The following is a 23,983-nucleotide window of genomic DNA, read 5'->3' on the forward strand; positions in this document are numbered from 1 at the left end:
GTTTAATTTTATATTTAAATAATGGGTTCTTTCTCCTAAATAAACTTCAGGCACAAACCATGGCTTTATGAACAAAACAATCATTTATTATTATAAATATACTAGAATAATTGAGATTACAATTTAATCAACATCTGTGGTTTATGCCAGATTTAGAATTGCTTTAACAACAATAAAACAACACACTCTGAATTCCCAAAATACGTAACCGTTTGGAAATCAAATATCTATCTTAGACTGATCCCATAACAACAGTTATATCCTTATGGTTGGCTCAAGCTTGCCGGGAAGATTCCAGGTATTTTGATGGATAATATTGTAGTGTAGCGTGACTTTCTCTTGTATCCAGGTCATCTGCTTCACAGGCAATCTGTAAACCAGCAACGAGGCATCAAGCTGGGAGATAGCGATCAATCAGAAAGATTCCAGGTCAGGTGGTGCTGCCAGGAAGTGAAAGGTGAGGTTGGAGCAGTCGTGGTGGATCTGTGTCTCTCTCCAATCAACGTCTGCCCAGATTTTAAAGACCTTTTTAACAAAGAATCACACCTCTAGGACGGTGGGTTATCAACAATTGGTTCCGACAAATACAACCCACGATTGATTGATACTTCACTTGTTTTCTCTCTGTGTCCACAACGGAACCAAGTTAAGTCAGCAGGTGTTCAAACCACCTTTAGCCCTCCTTGAATCGTTCTTGTTGCTATGGTGATCTATCCTCTCCTGTGATCTTTTACAGTGTGTCATTAACAATCCTTTGAACAGTCCTTCCACTTTTTAATCGTCCTTTTCCTTCAGACATGCTGAAGCCGATTTAATCTCAGGCTTTCATTTATCAGATGAATTTTTACAACACAGAACAGCTGCAGTAAATAATGGTCAGGGTCAGGTACACAAGACTGAGTGACTTTATTGTGGAGCCTCCAGGCATTACCTCTTTCTTTGCTTATCTCTGTGGATCTACTTTTCCCTTTTCATCTGTCTTTATTCTATTCTGTTTGTTTCTCACTCTCTTCAGCTGTGCTTCTGTCGACTTCTTTCTCTCCGTTTCTATTTGACTTCTTGATCTCTTATTTGCATCTGTTTCAGTATTTCATTCCATCTCTCCCAGTCTCCGTTTTAATCTTTGTATGTCTCCCATCTCTCCTGTTTTCTATTATTTTCCTTGCTTTCTGTTTCTTTTTCTCTCTTTCTCTTACTGTACTTTTATGTCTGACACTCTCCTGCTCTGCCGAGCTCTCAGTCTCTAGTTATTTTGAATTGATTTCTTCCGTCTCTTTACCTCTCCGCTCCCATCACTTCATAATTATTTGTCAGTGTCTCACTCTCGTTCTATCCATATCTGTGTTGTCTCTCTCTCTCATTATAATATATGCTTTTTTTCTCTCTTTATTTTTATCTCCAATCTAAATAACCTACTCCTTGTTTCTCTCCGTCTCCGAGTAACTCTGTCTCTGCCCCTATTTGTTTCTGCACTTTTGTCCTTGCGTTCTCTCTCCCTCCATCTCTCTCTCTCTGTCTCCGACTCTGTCCCTCCCTCTCTCTCTCTCTGCCCTCCCTGTCTCTCCCTCTCTCTTTCTCTCTGTCTCTCTCTCCCTGCCTCTCTCTTTGTGTCTCTCTCTGTCACATTCTCTGTCTCTCTCTCTCGCCCTCTCCCTCTCTCCCCCTCTGTCTCTCTTTCTCTGACTCCCTTTCTCTGTCTCTCTCTAATTGCCTATCCCTCTCTTTCCTTCTTTCCAGCACCCTCTCTCCCTCTTTCACTCTTTCTCTCTCTCCCTCTCTCTGTCTCTCTCTAATTGCCTCTCCCTTTCTTTCCTGCATTCTAGCTCCTCTCTTTCTTTCACTCTCTCTCTCTCTCCCGCTCTCCCCCTCCCCCTCTCTCTGCATCCATCTTTCTCTGTCTCTCACGTCCTCTCTCTCTCTCTGTCTCCCTCTTTCTCTCTTCCTCTCTCCCTTCCTGTCTCTCTCTCTCAACATGAATGTGGAGTACACACATTCTGAACAGGGCCACAGAAATCACTTTGATTTCCAGCTTTGCGCATTTTGCCTTGCGGTCAGTTAATTAAATTCCAGCTGAGCTCTTTAGTGCCGCCATTTTGAGCAACAATGCACGTGTCATCTGCAGAGCAAACCCTGCCTCAATAGGTCAGATTATGAATAAAATATAACCTTCGAATCAGATTTAAGATCATTTCGTGACTCTGTGCTGCTAATATAAAGTGTACTTTCCATCCCCTTGGAAGTGCAGGGGATGAAGTATGAAATGGGATTTAGTTCTAGTGCTTGAAACCCTTCAGCTCTTTCTATGATTTCACTAATTTAACAATTAGATTGAATGGGTATTTCAACGCGTTCTTCAGCTCCTCTCTGAATTTAGTCTGGGTCAGGACATAAATACACGTGTTTGTGCAGGAACTGAGAAGCTGCAGCATCTTTGCTGTGTGTTCTGTGAGAAAAACAGGGTCAGTGAAGGAGTAATAATACCGAATGTCTGCAATTCGCACATAAATGTAAAATACAACCTGTGTCAGCCACAACAGTATAAAACTACCCGATATACTGAAGAGTGAAATGATGGATTTCTTTCGGTTCTCCATCTCTGGATCACTCTGATTCTCTCCATTACTGCGGCCCCGGAGTCCCCTGCGGACTCGACTGGACATTAAAATACGCCTGACCGTCAGAACATTGAGCAGTAAGATCAGACAGAACGGGACACAAGGCGTTAAAATAAGATCAAACATGTCAAATGCGGCCCATGAGGGGGAAGAACGGAAGCTCAGTATAGTCTCACAACCCCAGGGAACATTATCAACTATATATATAGGTTTCAATGTAAAGTACCAGGGGACACTCACTGAACAGCCCAGCACACTCACTGTTCCCAGAACCACAGCCGCCGTTCTCTCAGTGCAATATTTAGTTTTCAGCTTCTCACAACAAATGGCCACAAATCGATCAAAGGTGAAAGCGACTGTGAACCAGACAGAAACCACGATGGCTGCAGCACTCAAGACGATTATAGAACGACACACGGGAGTAATGTCCAGGAATGGCCATGGGCTGTACATCGCATTAATCCACAGCAATATCACACGAATGATAACGACCATGAGATCGGCCACTGCCATTCCCACCAGGTAGACACTGATACATTTGGAGAGACCGCACTTTCCTCGGGACAGGATCACAATCGCCACCAAGTTAACTGTAAGAGAGAGAAAAGGAAGCAGAGAAATTACTGATCAGACCTGGAGTCAAAGCAGCAGATTGAGAGGATCTGAGGTGAAATTTCCATCTTTGTTGCTGCATCGAATGGTGGAAAGTGATTGATTGACCTGGGCAGCGCTTTCGGGCAGAGAGATGTTTTTAAATACAATGATCAATAATGAATTTGGAGATGGATACAGAAAGTGAATAAAGTGAGCATAGGTTCCACTGAAAGGGCTGAGTGAGGTCACCGTGTCGGTGGGGAAGGGAGAAGGGGTTATACACACCGATAATCCAGCGGATTAAAGCCAAATTTGGGCTCCAGACGGACGAGGAAAGAGAGCGGAGGGTCAGGAAGGTGAGGGGACAGGGAGAGGTGCAGCTGGTTTGTTGCTCTGGTTTAAATGAGCCGACAAGGGCCGGCACTAAATGAAAAAGGCAGCTGGAGACCGAGCCAGTGAATGAGATTGGGAGGGAGCCAAATAAAATGACATCTAGGAGCTGGAGGGGAGTCAGGAGCAGATGGTTTGGGAAAGCTAATAAACTGAAGCAAGGGATGAGGAGACAAAGGATTCATTGCAGTTTGAGGAGAGGCTTGGATTCACAGGGAGAGACTGCAGCAGAGTGTGAGAGGAAATCTAATCTATAGGTCCCACTAACACAATCCAACTAATACATTCAACAGTTCATTTCTGTGGTTATTGTTGTGAGGAAATCAGTGAGGGTATAAAATGTGTTCAATAAATTTACTTTGTACATTCAATTAAAATTAAATTTATACATATTAATTAAATCAACCTCGTTGTTTATTGAATTCAGCTGAGCTTTAACGTACATTATCTGAACAAATCATTATGATCAAGACATTTCTAATTCTATTCTTTAAGCAAATTCTAATTATGTTAAGTTGGAAAACAAGGAACATTCACAGAAATAGACTGAGGACAGGTCATTCTGATGCATTATTTACATTACAGCCTCTCGCTTTCCCTCTCAGTCGCTCTCTCTATCACTCACTCTAATCTCTTTCTCAAGTCACATTTTCTATGTTTAATTGTACTGGAAGTTTCAGCAGTTCATTCTGATGAATTATTCACACCGCAGCCTCTCGCTTTCCCTCTCAGTCGCCCCCTCTATCACTCACTCTACTCTCTTTATCAAGTCAATTTTCATATCTGATTAAATCCTATCACCCTGTGCCTGCATTCTGTTCACCAGCCCCGTGTTCCACCAATCATATTCTCAGTATCAGTTTGTGGAATAGTGAAGCGTCTGTGGAATAGTTTAATGTTTCTACAGATCATCCAATTCTCCACCTGTTCACCGACACTGTTCACTTCATCTACAAATCATGGAATAAAAAGAATAGAATGCCTCTTTCAGACAAATCTCTCAATAATTGGGATTCATTTTCCTGCAATTATAAAGTAAAGGGATGGATGGAGGGACTGTTCACTTAACAAGATGCCAACATCACACTTTTCATCTGCAGATAAATAGAAGGGTCCCTGAATCCTACGGAGACAGTGCAAACTACCAACATACGAATTAAGAGCAGGAGCAGGCCATTCGGCCCCACGAGCCTGCTCTGCCATTTGATAAGATCACGGCTGATCTGATTGTGACCTCAGCCCTACTTTCCCGTTTACTTACTATAACCTTTGACTCCCTTGTTAATCAGGAATCTATCTAACTCAGCCTTAAAACATGTTAAATGAGCCTGCATCCAGCGCTTTCTGGAAAAGGGAGTTCCAAAGACTCACAACCCTCTGACAGAAAAAAATTCTCCTCATCGCTATCTTAAATGGGAGACCCCTTACTTTTAAACTGTGGCCCCTCGTTCTAATCTCTTCCACAAGGGGAAACATCCTCTCAGCGTCAACCCCTTCTAGTCCCCTCAGCATCTTATATGTATTAATAAGATCACCTCTCATTCTACTAAACTCCAATGTATGCAGGCCCAATTTGTCCAACCTTTCCTCACAAGATAAACCCCTTATCCCAGGAATCAGTCGAGTGAACCTTCTCTGAATCGCCTCCAAAGCAATTATGTCCTTTTTTAAATAAGGAGACCAAAACTGCACACTGTATTCTAGATGTGGTTTCACCAATGCCCTGCACAACTGGAGCAAAACATCTCTACTTTTATATTCCATTTTCCTTGCAATATATGACAACATTCCATTTGCCTTCCTAATAACTTGCTGTACCTGCATGCTAACTTTTTAAGATTCATGTACTGGGACACCCAGATCCCTCTGTACCTCAGAGTTCTGCAATCTCTCTCCATTTAAATAATATACTTCTCTTCTATTCCTCCTGTCAAAGTGGACAAGTTCACATTTTCCCACCTTATACTCCATCTGCCAAATTCTTGCCCACTCACTTAACCTATCTATATCCCTTTGCAGACTCATTATGTCCTCTTCACAACTTACGTTCCTACCTACCTTTGTGTAATCAGCAAATTTAACAATCATACATTCAGTCCCTTCATCCAAGTCATTAATATAACACAACATCAAACCATTTCAGTTCACAGTGAAATCCAGTGACAGTCAGCGAATTCATCCACAGTGAAGCAGAGAAGGAGATGAGAAAGAGTCGGCAGCAAACTCAGTTCAGTAACCAGACGTTTGAAGCGGCGTCAGATACACACATAATGAAATTATATTTCATAACAGTGATCACCAATAAATACATTGAAATCCCAGTTAAACTGAAGCATGTTATTGGGGAGGGACGATATTGCGCTGCCTCCTTGTAAACGCTGAGACCGTGAGCTGTCTCATTATCAATCACTGAAAGCACATTGATGAAAACATATTCCAGGACAGGTTAGTCCCACAACAAGACATTGTTATCAGCTCCTGATGGTCTGATACCAACTCTTAGCCCAGAGACCTGATTTCAATACATACAGTACAGAGAATAAAACAGTAACAGTGCCAGGGTTGGATATACAAAAATCATTACAGATATAATGCAGCTCCGATAAAATCGAAAGAGCAGAGACTTTAAACAATCCATCATTCAACCAATAGAACAGAACAGGTGACTGTGTGAAATATGCAGGGAGAAAATAACAATTTCCCAAGTACAGCAGCAGAGTTAACACTGATTTACACCATTAACAGATGAGATAACGGCTTACCCGGAACAGCAATGGCTGCAACAACAGGATAATAAATGAGCATTATCTGATAGATTACTGAATATTCCATTTCTGTGAGAAGCACTGACTTCTGTTGCCTTGGGGAGGGAAAACATTGCACTGCCTCCTTGTAACACTGAGACCTTGAGCTGTCTCATTATCAATCACTGAAAACACATTGATGAAAACATATTCCAGGACAGGTTAGTTCCACAACATGAAACTGTTAACAGCTCCTGATTGTCTGATACCAACTCTTAACCCAGACACCTTATTCCAATACATTCAGTACAGAGAATAATCCAGTAACAATGCCAGGGTTGGATTTAAAAGGTCATTATGGATATAAAACAGCTCCGACGAGACAAAAAGTGCACAGACTTAACGCATTCCATCATTCAACCGATAGAACAGAACAGGTGACTGTGTAAAATATGATTGGAGAAAAAAATCATATGTCAAGTACAGCAGCAGAGTCAAAAATGATTTACACCATTAACAGCTGGGATAACGGCTTACCTGGAACTCCAACCGCTGCAAGAACAGGATAATAAATGTCTAGTATCTGATTGATTACTGGATATCCCATTTCTACGAGAAGCACTGATTTCTGATGGCCTGGAAACCACAGCACCGGCAGGCACGCTTAGCTGATCCATTCCAACAAGCCCTGATTTATACAGGGGATAAGTCTCCACTGATCATTGCTATTAGTTACTGTCAGTTTAACAAACACATTACATCAGCAGCTTGGACTCCGATGTAAGTAATGTGGTAAATAACAGACATATCAAAGGCCAGGTTATTAACTTAATGAGACCTCTCTCAGGAATAAATTTTAAATCTGTTCTCCCACATGACTGATCCAAGAATAATGAGCGGCTCCATTTACAGTTTTTATATAATTGTATTGACCATGTTCAGTCCTGGTGATTCATTTATAAATGTTACCGATTCTCCGCAGTGTAAACTGAATCCAGGGACACAGCAGACCCGTTTCACTCTGTTCCTGCAGTTTCCCAGTTAAAATATGAATTGTGAGTCTCTGACACGAGGACAGTTAAAGGGCAGGTTGAAGATTACCAGCCTGGAAATGACTGTGGGTGATATTAGGGGATGGACACTGAACGTGTCCCATTGACATTCCTCTCTCCGCTATTTTACTGCAGATGTTTACCCGTTTATTTAACATTGGTTAACGGCTCCAGTAAAATTGGTCCCGTGTAACACCGAGCTGAGCTCATGACCCTTTTTCACCTCTATCACAAAGGCCCCGTGATTCCATCACCCGCCTCCATTTCTTCCTCAGCCCATTGTCATTAAACCCCTCATCAATGCCTCTGTCCCCTCCAGACTCCATTCCTCCAATACACTCCTGACCGGCCACCCAATCCCCACCTTCCATAAACGTGAGCTCGTCCAAAACTCTGTTGTCCGTGTCCAACCAGCACCAGGTCCTGCTCGGCCTCACTGACCCTCACTGGCTCCCAGTTCCATATCCCTGAAGTTTAAAATTATCATCCTTGTTTTTCCATCCCTCCATGGCCAACCCCTCCCCATCTCCATAGCTACAGACAACCCACCCGTCACCCCTTCATTCATCGGTATTGATCTCTTATGCTCAGACTACCTTCACTTGGTTCTCTTCATGGTCAGGTGAAGCTTCTCTTCCCACCCTCTCCCCTTTATCTCTGATGTTTCTAAAGGTTCAATCCTTGGCTCCCTCCTCTTCCTCATCTACATGCTGCCCTTTGGTGACACAGTCCACAGACATGGACCAGCTTTCAGATGGACGCTGACAAAACCACGGCCTCTCTTGACCCTTCTAATATCTTTGTGTTGTCAGACCCACATTCTGTTTTAGATGAGCCACAATTTCCTCCAGATAAAAATTGGGAAGTCATGATCATTGGCCCCACAATCTCCACATCCTCGCCACGGATACCATTCCCATCCCTGGCTTTTTGATTGGTGAGCGGCCCACTAATCACCGAAGCCCTTACTGACCTGCATTGGATTCCATTCTCCTAAGCCTGTAGTTTATCTTTATCCTTTCCTACACTTAAAACCATGAGAGCCTCACCCCTCCCTATCTCTGTAACCTCCTCCAGTCCAGCCCCTCCCAAACACTCTGCTCCTCCAAATCTGGCCGCTTGTGCATCTGCAGTGCGTTTGTCCGACTTTTGACAGCCGTGCCTTCAGCGATATCCACGCTCCTGAGGACCCTCCCAAAGCCCCTCCATCTCCCTCTCCCGCTTTCAGGTGTCAGACGTGGCTCAGTGGCAGCTGTCTCGACTCGGAGTTAAAAGCTTCTGAATTCAAATCTATCTCCAGAGACTTGAACACATAATGAAGGCTAACACTGCAGTGCAGTTCTGCAGGAGTACTGTACTGTCGGAGGGTCAGTAGTGAGGGAGTACTGTACTGTCGGAGGGTCAGTACTGAGGGAGTACTGTACTGTCGGAGGGTCAGTAGTGAGGGAGTACTGAACTGTCGGAGGGTCAGTACTGAGGGAGTACTGTACGCTCGGAGGGTCAGTAGTGAGGGAGTACTGTACTGTCGGAGGGTTAGTACTGAGGGAGTAACTTGCAGTCGGAGGGTCAGTACTGAGGGTGTGGTGCACAGTCGGAGGGTCAGTACTGAGAGAGCACTGTACTGTCTGAGGGTCAGTACTGACGGTGTACTGCACTGTTGGAGGGTCAGTACTGAGGGAGCGCTGCACTGTTAAAGGGTCACTATTGAGGGAGAGCTGCAATGTCGGAGGGTCACTACTGAGTGAGTGCAATACTGTCGGAGGGTCAGTACTGAGGTGATGCTGCATTGTCGGAGGGTCAGTACTGTAGGAGTGATGCACTGTCGGAAGGGTCAGTACTGAGGGAGTGCAGTACTGTCGGAGGTTCGCTACTGAATGAGCGCAATATTGTCAGGGGGTCAGTACTGAGGGAGTGTTGCACTGCCGGAGGGTCAGTACTGATGGAGTGCATTACTGTCGGAGGGTCAGTATTCAGGGAGTGCAACACTGTCGGAGGGTCAGTACTGATGGAGTGCAATACTGTCGGAGAGTCAGTATTGATAGAGTGCAATACTGTCGGAGGGTCAGTACTGAGGGAGCGCATTACTATCGGAGAGTCAGTACAGACGGAGTGCAATACTGTCGGAGAGTCAGTATTGATAGAGTGCAATACTGTCGGAGGGTCAGTACTGATGGAGTGCAATACTGTCGGAGGGTCGTTACTGAAGGAGTGCAATACCGTCGGAGAGTCAGTATTGATAGAGTGCAATACTGTCGGAAGGCCAGTACTGAGGGAGTGCAATAATGTCGGAGGGTCGCTACTGAAGGAGTGCAATACTGTCGGTTGGTCAGTATTGTGAGAGTGCAATACTGTCGGAAGGTCAGTACTGAGGGAGTGCAATACTGTCGGAGGGTCGCTAATGAAGGAGTGCAATATTGTCAGGGGGTCAGTACCGAGGGAGTGTTACACTGTCGGAGGGTCAGTACTGAGGAAGTGCAGTATTTTCGGAGGGTCAGTATTGAGGGAGTGCAATACTGTCGGATTGTCAGTATTGAGGGAGTGCAATACTGTCGGAGGGTCAGTATTGAGGGAGTGCAATACTGTCGGATGGTCAGTATTGAGGGATTGCAATACTCTCGGAGTGTCAGTACTAACGAGTGCAATACTGTCGGAGCGTCAGAACTGACAAAGTGCTGCACTTCCGAAGGCTCAGTACTGAGGGAGTTTTGCACTGTTCAAGGATCAGTACTGAGTGAGTGCTGCACTGTCGGAGGTTCAGTACTGAGGGACTGGCAGTCTGTCGGATAGTCAGTGCTGTGGGAGCTCAGTACTGTTGGAGCGGCAGTACTGTGGGTATGGTGCAGTGTCGGAGGTGCCAACGATAGGTTATGTTAATCCGAGGGCCCATCTGCCCTCTCAGGTAGATATAAAACATACCACTGCAATATTCGAAAAAGAGCAGGGGTGATATTTCCGGTGTCCTGGCCAATATTTATCCCTCAACCAACGTTACTAAAGCCGATATTCTGGCCATTTACCTCATTGCAGTGTGTGGGATCTTGCTGTGTACAAATTGACTGTCGCGTTTCCTACATGACCACAGTGACTACACTTCACAATGTACTTCATTGACTGTTTTGGGATGCCCTGAGGCCATGAAAGGCGCTATATAAAGGCAAGTTCTTTACTTCTTTCAGAGCTTCCATGAAACCCATCTCTTGCTTCAAGCTTTTGTCATCCTTCCTACTATTTCCTTCTTTGGCCGGGGTCCATTCTTGTCCTTCAGACATCGAAATTCTGCTCTTGAAAACCAATCTTATCCCCTCCGACTCTCCATTTACTTCTCCTCCTTTGACACCCTCCTGAAACCCAGTCTTTGACCGAGGTTTTCGCCAGTCCTCCTGATATCTTCTTATTCCTTTAACTTCTCCGTGAATCCCTCGGGAGTGTTTATTACATTAAAGGCGGTCTGGGAATGCAAGTTTTATTAACTTTCATTGGACTGCGTTCATTATTTGTCCACCGTATGAGCAAAAGTAGTTTCTTGAATCATATTCTTGTACCAGAAACAGATTTATATCATGGACAGATTTTTTCACATAAATTAACATTGGAAACTAGTCGTGGACACCCTTTTGTTAGACTAACATAACTTGGTTTACGTGCAGACATCGCATTGAAATCGGTTTGTCCAACCGTGAGGGAACCTTTAGGGAGTCTTCTACCGAATTGGAGACCATCAACACTGACTAGGATGAAGATTTTTTAGTTATATGTCTTTTTGCTCTTTGATTATAACCCGTTTTACTGCTCCCTGGGACTGATGACTGGGATGAAGATTTATTAGTTATTTGTCTTTTTACTCTTTGATTATAACCCGTTTTACTGATCTCTGGGACTGATGATTATGATGAAGATTTATTCGTTATTCTCTTTGGTTGAACCCCATAGTTCCAGAGTATAGTGAGCAGTTTCGGCGCCCCATTACAGAAACAATATTAAAGCCATAGGGAGAGCACAGTGCAGATTCACTCGAATGAGGTCAGGGAAGGGAAACTTATTTGGGAAGACTTGAAAAAACAGGAATATTTCCACAGGAATAGAAAAGAGGAGACTTAAGTTTTAAACAGAAACAGGCCATTCGGCCCAACTGGTCCATGCCGGTATTTATTCTCCACACGAGCCTCCTCCTTACTTCATCTCGCCCTTTCAGGATATCCTTCTATTCCTTTCACCCTTCTGTACTTATACAGCTTCCTCTTAAATGCTTCTCTGCTTTTCGCCTCAATTACTCCAGGTAGGAGCAAGTTCCAAAATTTTAACCACTCTCTTGGTTAAAAAGTTTCTGCTGAATTCCTTATTGAGTTCATCAGTGACTATTTTATATATTGATCACCACAAGTTTTGGACTCCTCACAAGTGGAAACATCTTCCCTACCTCGATCCTATCAAATCCCTTCAGAATTGTAAAGACATCTATTAGGTCACCCGTCAGCCTTCTCTTCTCTCAAATAAAAATCCCCAACCCGTTCAGTCTTTCCTGATATGTATAACATCTTAGTTCTGGTATCTTTCTTGTGAATCTTTTTTGCACCTTCTCCCAGTGCCTCTGTATCATTTTTATAAGATGGATATCAGGTCTGTGCACAGATCTGAAACACTAACTCTGTTTCTCTCTCCGCAAATGTACCCTGACCTGCTGAGTGTTTGCAGCATTTTCTGATTTTATTACAGTATTCTAATGCTGGTCTAACCGAGGTCCCGTACAAATTTAACATTACATCTCTGCTTTTCAAATCCATTCCTCCATAAATGAACACTAGTGCTTTGTTTGTATTTTTAATGCTTTGCCCCTCAGTAAGATGGTCACCTTGCCCTTCAGTAAGATGGCCGACATGCCCCTCAGTAAGATGGCCGCCTTATCCCTCAGTCAGACGGATGCTTCACTGGCGGACGTTTCGTTTCAGGTTCATGGCAGGAGTGAATCATTCCCTTTCATCCGCTGTGTGCTGTACATGTACAGGAGCTGACACTGAGACACACACGGGCCGTACAGTACCAGACAGGAGTGAATCGTTCCCTTTCATCCGCTGTGTGCTGTACATCTACAGGAGCTGACACTGAAACATACACGGGCCGTACAGTACCAGACAGGAGTGAATCGTTCCCTTTTGCACGCTGTGTACTGTACATGTACAGGAGCTGACACTGAGGCACACACGGGCCGTACAGTACCAGACAAGAGTGAATCGTTCCCTTTTACCCGCTGTGTACTGTACATGTACAGGAGCTGACACTGAGACACACACGGGCCGTACAGTACAAGACAGGATTGAATCGTTCCCTTTTACCCACTGTGTACCTCACATCTACAGGAGCTGATACTGAGACATACACGGGCCGTACAGTACCAGACAGGATTGAATCGTTCCCTTTTACCCATTGTGTACTGTACATGTACAGGAGCTGATACTGAGACACACACGGGCCGCACAGTACAGAGAAGGAGATACAGACTGAGAGAGACGTTTTGTTAAAATGTAAAGGCACTGATTTTGATTCAGGTGCAGGTCTCAATTTTGTGTTTATTCAGGGCCTCCAGTTTTTGATAACACGGCACTGGGACGTTTATTAAAGAGTACCACTCCTCACTGCGAAGGAAACACACTGTACAGAGGGCAGGAAATACAAATTGAATCACAGATACAGGTCTGAACGGAGATCAGAAATTGTACAGATAAAACAGAGGTGCATATGTCGCCGTTATGTTTAAAAACTGTTCTTTTATTTTATCTATTGAATAAAGGTTTCACAAAACTATACCCCAGGTCCTCCAATCTGCATATCAGACCCGACCAATCTGCCGGCCTGAGTTTGTACAAATCCACTTTTCTATTTCTGAAACGGTGCTAAAATAGTACTGAAACAGCCCTTATCTAAGTCACAAATAACATCCTAGGTGACTGTGACTGTGGTAAACTATCCCTCCTCATCCTTCTCGACCTGTCTTCAGTCTTTGACACTGTTGACCATACCATCCTCCTCCAACGCCTCTCCTCCATCGTCCAGCTGGGTGGGACTGTGTTCACCTGGTTCCATTCTTATCTATCCTGTCATAGCCAGAGAATCACCTGCAACGGCTTATCTTCCCACTCCCGCACCGTTACCTCTGGAGTCCCCCAAGGATCTATCCTTGGCCCCTTCCTATTTCTCATCTACATGCTGCCTCAACAACATCATCCGAAAACACAACGTCAGATTCCACATTGATACTGACGACAACCAGCTCTTGGAGCACGATGGAAGAATCCAGTTGTTGTGGTCCACGTATGAATGAAAGGCATAGGTAGAACAAGAAATGAAGTTTTGCAGAGGGAATTTGAGGAGCTACCGTCCAAATTAATATGCAGAACCGCAAAGGTAATACTCTCTGGATTACCACCTGAGCCACAAGCAAATTTGGCAAAGTGTCGAACAGATCAGAGAGTTAAATGCGTGATTCAAAGAGTGGTTTGGGAGTCAGGGGTATTGATTCATGGGGCACTGGCACCAGTACTTGGAAAAGAGAGAGATGTACTGTTTGGACGGGCTACAGTTAAACATAGCTGGGACCAGTGTCCTGGCGAATCGAATAACTTGGGAGGTAGATTGAGCTTTAAACTAAAAAGTTGGGGTCGGGGGTTTCAGGTAAGGGTGAACTTATAAATCTAAAGGGAAAAGTAAAGCCCATGGAGCCGTGTAGCGATTTGGGTAAAGATAAGTAGAGTGTGTCAGGGAGGGACAGAGAGTTTAATGGTAATAGTGCTTCAGTGAATAAGGTCAAATCACGGAAAAAATAGTGGAAAATTAAAATTTATCTGACTGCATGAAGTATTTGTAAAAAGATAGACAAATTAATGGCACAAATGGAGATAAATGGGTGTGATTTAGTCGTCATTACTGAGACATGGTTGCAAGGTGACCAAGGCTGGGAACTAAATATTCCACGTTACTTGACTTTTCGAAAAGACAGACACAATAGAAAAGGAGCGGGGGCAGCCCTGATAATAAAGGATAACATAAAGACAGTAGTGAGAAAATATCTTGTCTCGGAAGATCAGGAGGTAGATTCAGAATAGGTGCAGATAAGAAATAAGGAGGAACAGAAAACACTGGTGGGAGTAGTTACAGGCCCCTTACAGTAGTTATACTGTGGACAGAGTATTACTCCAGAAATAAGTGGAGCTTGTAACAAACGTATTGCAATAATCGTGGGGGACTTCGGATTTCATGTAGACTGGGAAAATTAAATTGGCAGAAGTAGTTTGCAGGAAAAGTTCATGGAATGCGTTCGAGACAGTTTCCTGGATCAATACTATGCGGAAATAAAAATGGAACAGGTTATTTTAGATCTTGCCTTTTTAATGAGACAGGGTTAATTAGTAATCTCACAGTAAGGGATCCTCAGGGGAAGAGTGATCATAATATGATATAATTTCACATTGATTTCGAGACTGACGCAATTAAGTCCGAAACTGGACTCTTAAACTTAATCAAAGCCAATTAGTTCGGTATGATGAGAGAGTTGGCGAAGGTTGATCTGGAAATTTGATTAAAATATATAATGGTAGATATGCAATGGCGATTGTTTAAAGAAATGTGTAGGAAGGTTGCAGATAGGAACATAGGAACATAAGTAGGCCATTCAACTCCTCGTGCCTGCTCCGCCATTTGATAAGATCATGGCTGATCTGTGATCTAAAACATATACCTGCCTTTGGCCCATATCCCTTAATATATTTTGGTTGCCAAAAAGCTATCGATCTCAGATTTAAATTTAGCAATTGAGCTCGTATCAATTGCAGTTTGCGGAAGAGAGTTCCAATCTTCTACCACCCTTTGTGTGTGGAAATCGTTTCTAATCTCTCTCCTAAAAGTTATGGCTCTAATTTTTGGGCTGTGCCCCCTATTCCGAGAATTCCCAACCAGTGGAAATAGTTTATCTCTATCCACCCTATCCGTTCCTCTTAATATCTTATAAACTTCGATCAGATCACCCCTTAACCTTCGAAACTCTGGAGAATACAACCACAATTTGTTTAATCTCTCGTCGTAACTTAACCCTTGAAGTCCGGGTATCATTCTGGTAAACCTACGCTGCACTCCCTCCAAGGCCAATATGTCCTTCCGAAGGTGCGGTGCCCAGAACTGCTCACAGTACTCCAGGTGTGGTCTAACCAGGGTTTTGTATAGCTGCAGCATAACTTCTGCCCCATTGTACTCGAGTCCTCTAGATATAAACGCCAGCATTCCATTAGCCTTATTGATTATTTTCTGCACATCTTCATGACACTTCAATGATCTACGTACCTGAACCCGTATGTACCTTTGGACATCCACTGTTTTTAACTTGTTACCATTTGGAAAGGACCCTGTTTGATCCTTTTTTGATCCAAAGTGGATGACCTCACATTTGTCTATATTGAACTCCATTTGCCACAGTTTTGCCCATTCACCTAATCTATCAATATCGCTTTGTAATTTTATGTTTTCATCTACACTGCTTACAATGCCACCAATCTTTGTGCCATTTGCAAACTTAGATATGAGACTTTCTATGCCTTCTACGAAGTCGTTAATAAATATTGTGAATAATTGAGACCCCAAGATAGATCCCTGCGGGACTCCACGAGTCACATCCTGACAATGTGAGTACCTACCCATTATCCCTACTCTCTGTAGCCCTTCGCGCAGCCAACTTCCTAACCAAGTCGGTACTTTTTCCTCGATTCCATGGGCTTCTATCTCAGCTAACATTCTCTTATGTGGGACCTTATCAAATGCTCTCTGGAACTCCATATAAATAACATCTATTGACATTCCCCTGTCCACTATCTTAGTCACCTCTTTAAAAAAATCAATCAGGTTTGTCAGGCACGACCTACCTTTCACAAATCCATGCTGGCTGTCTCTGATTAACTGAAAATTCTCGAGGAGTTCAGTCACCCTATCCTTAATTATAGACTCCACCATTTTCCCCACAACAGATGTTAGACTAACTGGCCTATAATTCCCCTGTTTCCCTATCTCTCCTTTCTTAAAAAGCGGAGTGACATGTGCAATTTTCCAAACTGGAGGGACAGTTCCTGAATCTAGAGAACGTTGAAAGATTATAGCGAGGGCATCTGAAATGTACTCGCTTACTTCCTTTAAAACCGTGGGATGGAAACCATCTGGTCCTGGGGATTTGTCACTCTTTAGTGCTATTATTTTCTTCATTACTGTTGCTTTACTTATGTTAATTTTATCGAGACCCTGTCCCCGATTCAATATTAGTTTCCTTTGGATTTCCGACATGTAACATTTTTCTACTGTGAATACTGACGCAAAGTAATTTATCAACATGCCCGCCATTTCCCCATTGACAATGACAATATCCCCACTTTCAGTTTTTAAGGGGCCAACACTGCTCCTGACGACCCTCTTTTTCCTAATATAACTATAAAAGTTCTTCGTATTGGTTTTGATATCCCTTGCAAGTTTCTTTTCATTCTCTCTTTTTGTAGCTCTTACTATCTGTTTTGTGACCCTTTGTTGATCTTTGTATCTTTCACATTTGCCAGAATCTGTGCATTTTTTTCATTTTTGTATGCCCTTTCCTAATGTCTTATACTGCCCCTTACCTATTTAGTTGTCCATGGCTGTTTTTTTGGCAAGTCGTGTTCTTGCCCCTCAGGGGTATGAACCGATTCTGTATCACGTTAAATGTTTGTTTAAACATTTCCCACTGATCATCAGACTTTTTACCCATTAACAGATTTGCACTGTTTACTGTGGACAGTCTCTGTCTCATCCCATTGAAATCGGCCTGACCCAAGTCTAGAATCTTACCAGCTGATTCACTTTTTCCCCATTCAAACACTACATTGAACTCGATCATGTTATGATCGCTATTGGATAGATGTTCACGCATAGTTAAGCTGTTAACTAAATCTGGATCATTACTCATTATTAAATCTCGATGTGTTGTCGCCTTGTTGCCTCTAGGACATACTGATGTAGAAAACTATCCCGGACACACACAAGAAATTCACGACATAAGACCTTTCATGATTTTGAACACCTCTGTTAAATCTCCTCTTTACCGTCTCTGCTCCAAGGAGAACAACCCCAGCTCCTCCAGTCTCTCCACCTCACTGAAGTCCCTCATCCCTGCCACCATTCTAGTAAATCACCTCTGCAACCTCTCCAAGGCCTTACGTGTGGTGGCCAGCTGGGGCCGAACCAGTGATGTATTAATGTTTAGCATTAGTTCCTTGCTTTTGTACTCTATGCTCCTATGAATAAAGTCAACGATTCCGAATACTTTTTTTTTACAATCTATTCAACTTGACCAGCCACCTTCATAGATTTGTGTACGTATACCCCCAGGTCTCTCTGTTCCTGCACCCCCTTTAAAATTGCACCATTTAGTTTAAAGAGCTGGCACAGACTCGATGGGCCGAATGGCCTCCCGTGATTCTATTATTCTATGTTTTTGATTACACCTCTATGAAGCGCCTTGGGATATCCCCCAGAAGTGGGAGTCAGCAGTTCACTTTCTCCCTTCACACTTCCATCTTACCTGGGCTGGACTAAATAGATGTTTTCGTGGTGTAATGATTATCATGTTGGCCTCACACGCGAAAAACTCCCCGTTCAATCTCGGGTCAGAAACAATTTGCTGAAACTTGCTCCTCACAAACATTCAGGCGCGAGCTTTCCCTCGTGTAAATTGGGCTGCAATCCTTTCACATTCAACAACGGCTGCACCAGATTCCTTTTTTTTTATTCGTTCACGGGATGTGGGCTTCGCTGGCGAGGCCAGCATTTATTGCCCATCCCTAATTGCCCTCGAGAAGGTGGTGGTGAGCCGCCTTCTTGAACCGCTGCAGTCCGTGTGGTGACGGTTCTCCCACAGTGCTGTTAGGAAGGGAGTTCCAGGATTTTGACCCAGCGACAATGAAGGAACGGCGATATATCTCCAAGTCGGGATGGTGTGTGACTTGGAGGGGAACGTGCAGGTTGTGTTGTTCCCATGCGCCTGTTGCTCTTGTCCTTCTAGGTGGTAGAGGTCGCGGGTTTGTGAGGTGCTGTCGAAGAAGCGTTGGCGAGTTGCTGCAGTGCATCCTGTGGATGGTACACACTGCAGCCACAGTGCGCCGGTGGTGAAGGGAGTGAATGTTTAGGGTGGTGGATGGGGTGCCAATCAAGCGGGCTGCTTTATTTTGGATGGTGTCGAGCTTCTTGAGTGTTGTTGGAGCTGCACTCATCCAGGCAAGTGGAGAGTATTCCATCACACTCCTGACTTGTGCCTTGCAAATGGTGGAAAGGCTTTGGGGAGTCAGGAGGTGAGTCACTCGCCGCAGAATACCCAGCCTCTGACCTGCTCTCATAGCCACAGTATTTATATGGCTGGTCCAGTTCAGTTTCTGGTCAATGGTGACCCCCAGGATGTTGATGGTGGGGGATTCGGCGATGGTAATGCCGTTGAATGTCAAGGGGAGGTGGTTATACTCTCTCTTGTTGGAGATGGTCATTGCCTGGCACTTGTCTGGCGCGAATGTAACTTGCCACTTATGAGCCCAAGCCTGGATGTTGTCCAGGTCTTGCTGCATGCGGGCTCGGACTGCTTCATTATTTGAGGGGTTGCGAATGGAACTGAACACTGTGCAGTCATCAGCGAACATCCCCATTTCTGACCTTATGATGGAGGGAAGGTCATTGATGAAGGAGCTGAGGATGGTTGTGCCTAAGACACTGCCCTGAGGAACTCCTGCAGCAATGTTCTGGGGCTGAGATGATTGGCCTCCAACAACCACTACCATCTTCCTCTGTGCTAGGTATGACTCCAGTCACTGGAGTGTTTTCCCCCTGATTCCCGGTCTCATAACCACTGAACACTTTTAAGCAGACTCCTAAAATAAAGTGCGTAAAATGAGAAGGGATGAAAGTCAGAAAAGTTATCGTATTCTCGACAGTCACTCGGCAAACTTGTTCGCATTTCGTTCAGTGAGAAACAGAAAGTTGTGGGTTTATTAATAATAATTAAAAGAATCATCTCAGAGACTTGAATTATTTTGTGTAATTAAGTGAACTGTTTTGTAAAAATGAATTTTGTCACCAGGAATCGAACCTGGGCCGCGGTGGTAAGAGCGCCAAATCTTAACGACGAAGCTCAGCTTGCCGCACTATAAACACATGTTTGCGATAGTTGTAAACATATTGGGCTGCAGCCGTGTTCGATTAAAAATATATTTCTGATTTGTTGGATGTAAATGCATTTCATGACTGCTGCTTACGAATGTATTTAGATGTATCTGTATTATATATTCACTTTTTGGGGTGTATATATTGTACATGTATTTTCTGAATATTTATTTCTCTATGACTTATTTTTATAACACACAAATACCTAACAGAGATACACAGAGATATAATGATAACCACCACACAGTTACACCCAAATGTATTTTTAAGTGTCACAGATGCAATCATATATATTGATAACAAGATATATCATATTGTAAAAATAATCAAAATAAATTTATAAATGGCACTCATAACATCAACATTCACTTTGTAAAGAAGCATGGCATCCATTTTTACACATAACATAGTTTAAATTTTCACACCGTCCTGTTAGCAGTCCTGAACAAAGTCCACACACCGAAAGTCTCAGTGTTTTTTCAGATGCTGCCCGTCCTGTTATGCATTTTTAGCAGTTCCTTTCCTGTGATGTGATGATTCAGGGTGCCGGGTGTGTGTCATTGGATTTGCTGCAGTCATGCTTCTGAGGCTGCCTGACATCCGGTGGGAGTGGGCGGGGATTTGGTGATCTGAAATAAATGAAAAGGTGTGTGAGAAACTTTCATAAAGTTCAACATCCAAATTTTTGGCATTAGACCTTGTGACGCAACGATAGCGCGTCTGATTCTAAATCCAGCGGTTGCGTGTTCAAATCGCGTCGAGATCACACTCGTTTTTAGCGCTGGTCGGAGTCTGAATAATTCCGGAATTCATATTGCGTTACCATTTTCAAAATAAACAGAATCCTGCTCTGAATTCTGCCTCACTAGTTCCCCAGTGTCAGGGAGAGAAGCGTCTGATTCCCTCATTTATTTATTGCAAGAAACATACACAAACACACATTAATTCAAAATCAGCCTGCAGCTCCACACGCACAGAGATAAACACTACCAGAGAGACAGGCAAACACCAGGAAATAGACAAACCGGTTTCTCAGAGAATTGCCTGTACGTCCACGGTCGAATGTAAGGTCTTTTGTTGTTCGCTTTCGTTCCACACCTTGGAATTCAGGAGAATCTGGTACATGGTTTGTCGGACAAGGCACGGGCGCGATGGCCCGAATGGCCAGCTTCTGAGCTGCATCCTTCTCCGATTCTGAACTCAGCCGCTCGGGGGGAGCCAGCAGCTGCCTCACTGCAATGAAAGACCAAATGGAGCCATTTTAGCAGGCCCGGCTAGCTCAGTGGGTAGAGCATGAGACTTTTAATCTCAGGGTCGTGGCTTCGAGCCCCACGTTAGATGAATTCTGTTCGAAACTTTTACGCTGCTTTCTCAAGTGAACCCTCCGCTTGCTTGACTGTCATTGCAAGAGACGATTCTGTTCGTGCCGCCTCGTGTGCAATGATCAAAACTTTAAAAGGAGCAGAAGGTTATTTGGGGTTAAGATACACAAACCTCTCTGATGAGACTAAGATTTTGTCAGAAGTTGCTGCCTCCCCCACATCTCTTGCTCTCTGACGAGGCACTTGCTCCGGTTTCAATTTCCAAACTGGGTGAGTTGGTGATCGGGTGTAGGAGAGCTGGTTTGTGATCTGAGTCGGAGACTCAGCGGCCCCGGGTGAGACGGAGAAAAAAAAATCAGTCCAGGCCCGGCCCCAATCTGTGGATGTGGAAGAAAACACGGGAGGAGGGTGCGGTGTGAGGTCCCTGTCAAACCATCTGCCCGAACAAAGCTGGTCACAGTCACAGAATCAGAATGGCTACTTCCTGAGGAGGGGAGGCCGGTTCATGTGGAAAAGGATCCGGACGAGAATGATCTGATTCATAAGGTTAGGGGAGGGAAATTAGGGAGCTCCTTCGGAACGTTAATTACTTGAAAATGAAGTCTTCTTCCTGTGTAACTTGTGTGGTTTTGATGAATGTAATGTTTGTAAAAAGGCATCCGTGGAGAAGGATTGAGAGCTTTTAGGACTAGAGGGGAAATGAGATTTTTTTCACACAGAGGGTTGTTACGATCTGGTAGCCACTCCCTGAACGGGTGGTGGAAGCAGCTTTCATAGGAACTTTCAAAAGGCAATTGGACAGGTACTTGAAGAGGACTGATTGGCAAGGCAACGGGGAAAAGGCTGTTTTTTTGGATTAAATTGGACACCTCTTTCAAAGAGTAGGCAGGGCAACACGGCCGAATGGCCTCCTTCTGTGCTGTAGTATTCTATGATTCTATTCCATGATTTTAGTGTGGGACAGGAGAAATGTTGTTTAAAGAGAAGTAAAACTGTCCCAATCAGAGCAGAGAGAGGTGACTGGTCAGTTCCCCTGTCCAGTATAAGTCACCAGCGGTTTTTGTGGTGTAGAGGTTACCAGTTCGCTTTACACGCGAACGGCCCTTGCAATTTATGTTGCAATTGCTGTTTACATTCTATATTAATGACTGAGATGAGGGGACCGAGTGTAATGTATCCAAGTTTGCTGATGATACAAAGGTAGGTGGGAAAGTAAGCCGTGAGGAGGACGCAAGGGGAGGCGGACAGGTTAAGTGATTGGGTAAGAAGGTGGCAGTTGTAGTATAAGGTGGGAAAATGTGAAATTGTCCACTTTGGTAGGAAGAATCGAAAAGCAGAATACTTTTAAAAAGGTGAGAGTCCAATATATGTTGGTATTCAGAGGGAGTTGTGTGATTTAATTGAGGTGTACAAAATTATGAAGGGCCGAGATAGAGTGGATGAGATGGACCTATTTAACTTAGCAGGGGGGTCAATAACCAGGCGGCATGGATTTAAAGTGATTGGTGGAAGGATTAGAGGGGAGCTGAGGAGAATTATTTTTACCCAGAGGGTGGTAGGAGTCTGGAACTGACTGCCTGAAAGGGTGGTCGAGGCAGAATCCCTCGTTACATTTAAATAATACTTGGATATGCACCTGAAGTGGCGTAACCAAAAAGGCTACGGACCGAGCGATGGAAAGTAGGATTCGGCTGAGTGGCGCATTTTCGGCCGGCGCGGACATGATGGGCCGAATGGCCTCCTTCTGTGTCGAGCATTTGCTGTGATTCTCCAAAATTGGCATTTGTTTTTTGTAACAGCAAGTCTACTGATCAGGAATCGAACCAAGGCTACAGCAGTGAGAATGCCGAATCCTAACCACGACACCACCAGAAAACACATGTCAGGTTTCTAAATATATCTGGGAGTGTTTGTATTAGGTTCAAATAATATTTCTGGTTTTGTGACTCTGTTCGTTGCAAATGTATTTACATATACCTGTATTATTTATTTATTTATTGGGGTGTATATATTCTAAAGCTACTTTTGGCGCTGATAAGAGTCTGTATAATTCCGCAATTAATGCTTTAGTTGCGTTTTCACTGGTTCCCCAGTATCAGGGAGGGAAGTGTCTGATGCCCTCTTTTATTTAATGTTACTAACAGAAGACAAACACTCGTATTCGTTCAAAATCAACCTGCAGGTGGACACACAAACACAGATAAACACAGCCAATGAAATGGACGTTATTTTGGGATTGCTGCACATGGACACCCAGGAGCGAGTTTACTGCAATGACAGACAAGAGTGGTTGGGTTTCCCAGGCCCGGCTCGCTCAGTCGGTAGAGCATAACACACTTAATCTCAGAATCGTGGATTCGAGCTCCCCGTTGGGCGAATTCGCTTTTAAACTTTTAATGTTGCTTTCAGGGGAGAACCCAAGCTCTGACTCCCCCCGACCTCCCGTGCAGTGTCACCGCGCACATTGTGGCCGCGCCCGGGCTGATTTCTCTCTCTCTCACCCGGGACCACTGAGTCTGCTGTACCGTGATCACCAACTCACCCAGTTTGTGAATTGAAACCGGAACAGGTGCCTCGCAAAGGGCAAGAGAAGGAGGGAAGGCTGCAATCTCTGACAAAATCTCATTCCCATTAGAGGTTTGTGTATCTGAACCCCGAACACTTTCTGCAACTTTTACAAGTTTTGACATTCACTGTACAGGACGCAGCACCAAGAGGCTCGTCTCTTACACTCACAGTGATGCGTAGGGCCGTTTTCACTTATAAAACAGCTATTGTCATATTGTGATATTGTCTTAGACTCCCTCACCAGCGGAAAGGGTTTGTCTATCTACCTTTCAAAATCATAAAAATACTTCTATATTCCAGGGGATACAAGTATGTAACCGCTCCTCATAATTTAACCCTTCGTGCTCTGCTAACATTCTGGTAAATCTGAGCTGCGCTCCTTCCAAGGCCAATGTACCCTTTTAGAGCAAAAGGGAATAACACTTGAAATGAGCGTCACTGAGGATCAGTTTTCTCTCACTCAAAGTTATCTGTTTCGTGAAGTAAAAGAT

The 23,983-nt window shown here is 44.0% G+C and overlaps 1 non-coding gene across 1 annotated transcript; it reads left to right on the forward strand.

Annotated features, from left to right (window-relative positions):
* The first annotated feature begins 20,870 nt into the window (after positions 1 to 20,870).
* On the forward strand, positions 20,871 to 20,943 carry trnak-uuu (transfer RNA lysine (anticodon UUU)). The gene has a single exon. It is a non-coding gene; the product is annotated as a tRNA-Lys (tRNA).
* Positions 20,944 to 23,983: the final 3,040 nt, after the last annotated feature.

The sequence above is a fragment of the Heptranchias perlo genome, unplaced genomic scaffold (assembly GCF_035084215.1).
Source record: "Heptranchias perlo isolate sHepPer1 unplaced genomic scaffold, sHepPer1.hap1 HAP1_SCAFFOLD_62, whole genome shotgun sequence".
NCBI classification, from domain to species: Eukaryota; Metazoa; Chordata; class Chondrichthyes; order Hexanchiformes; family Hexanchidae; genus Heptranchias; species Heptranchias perlo.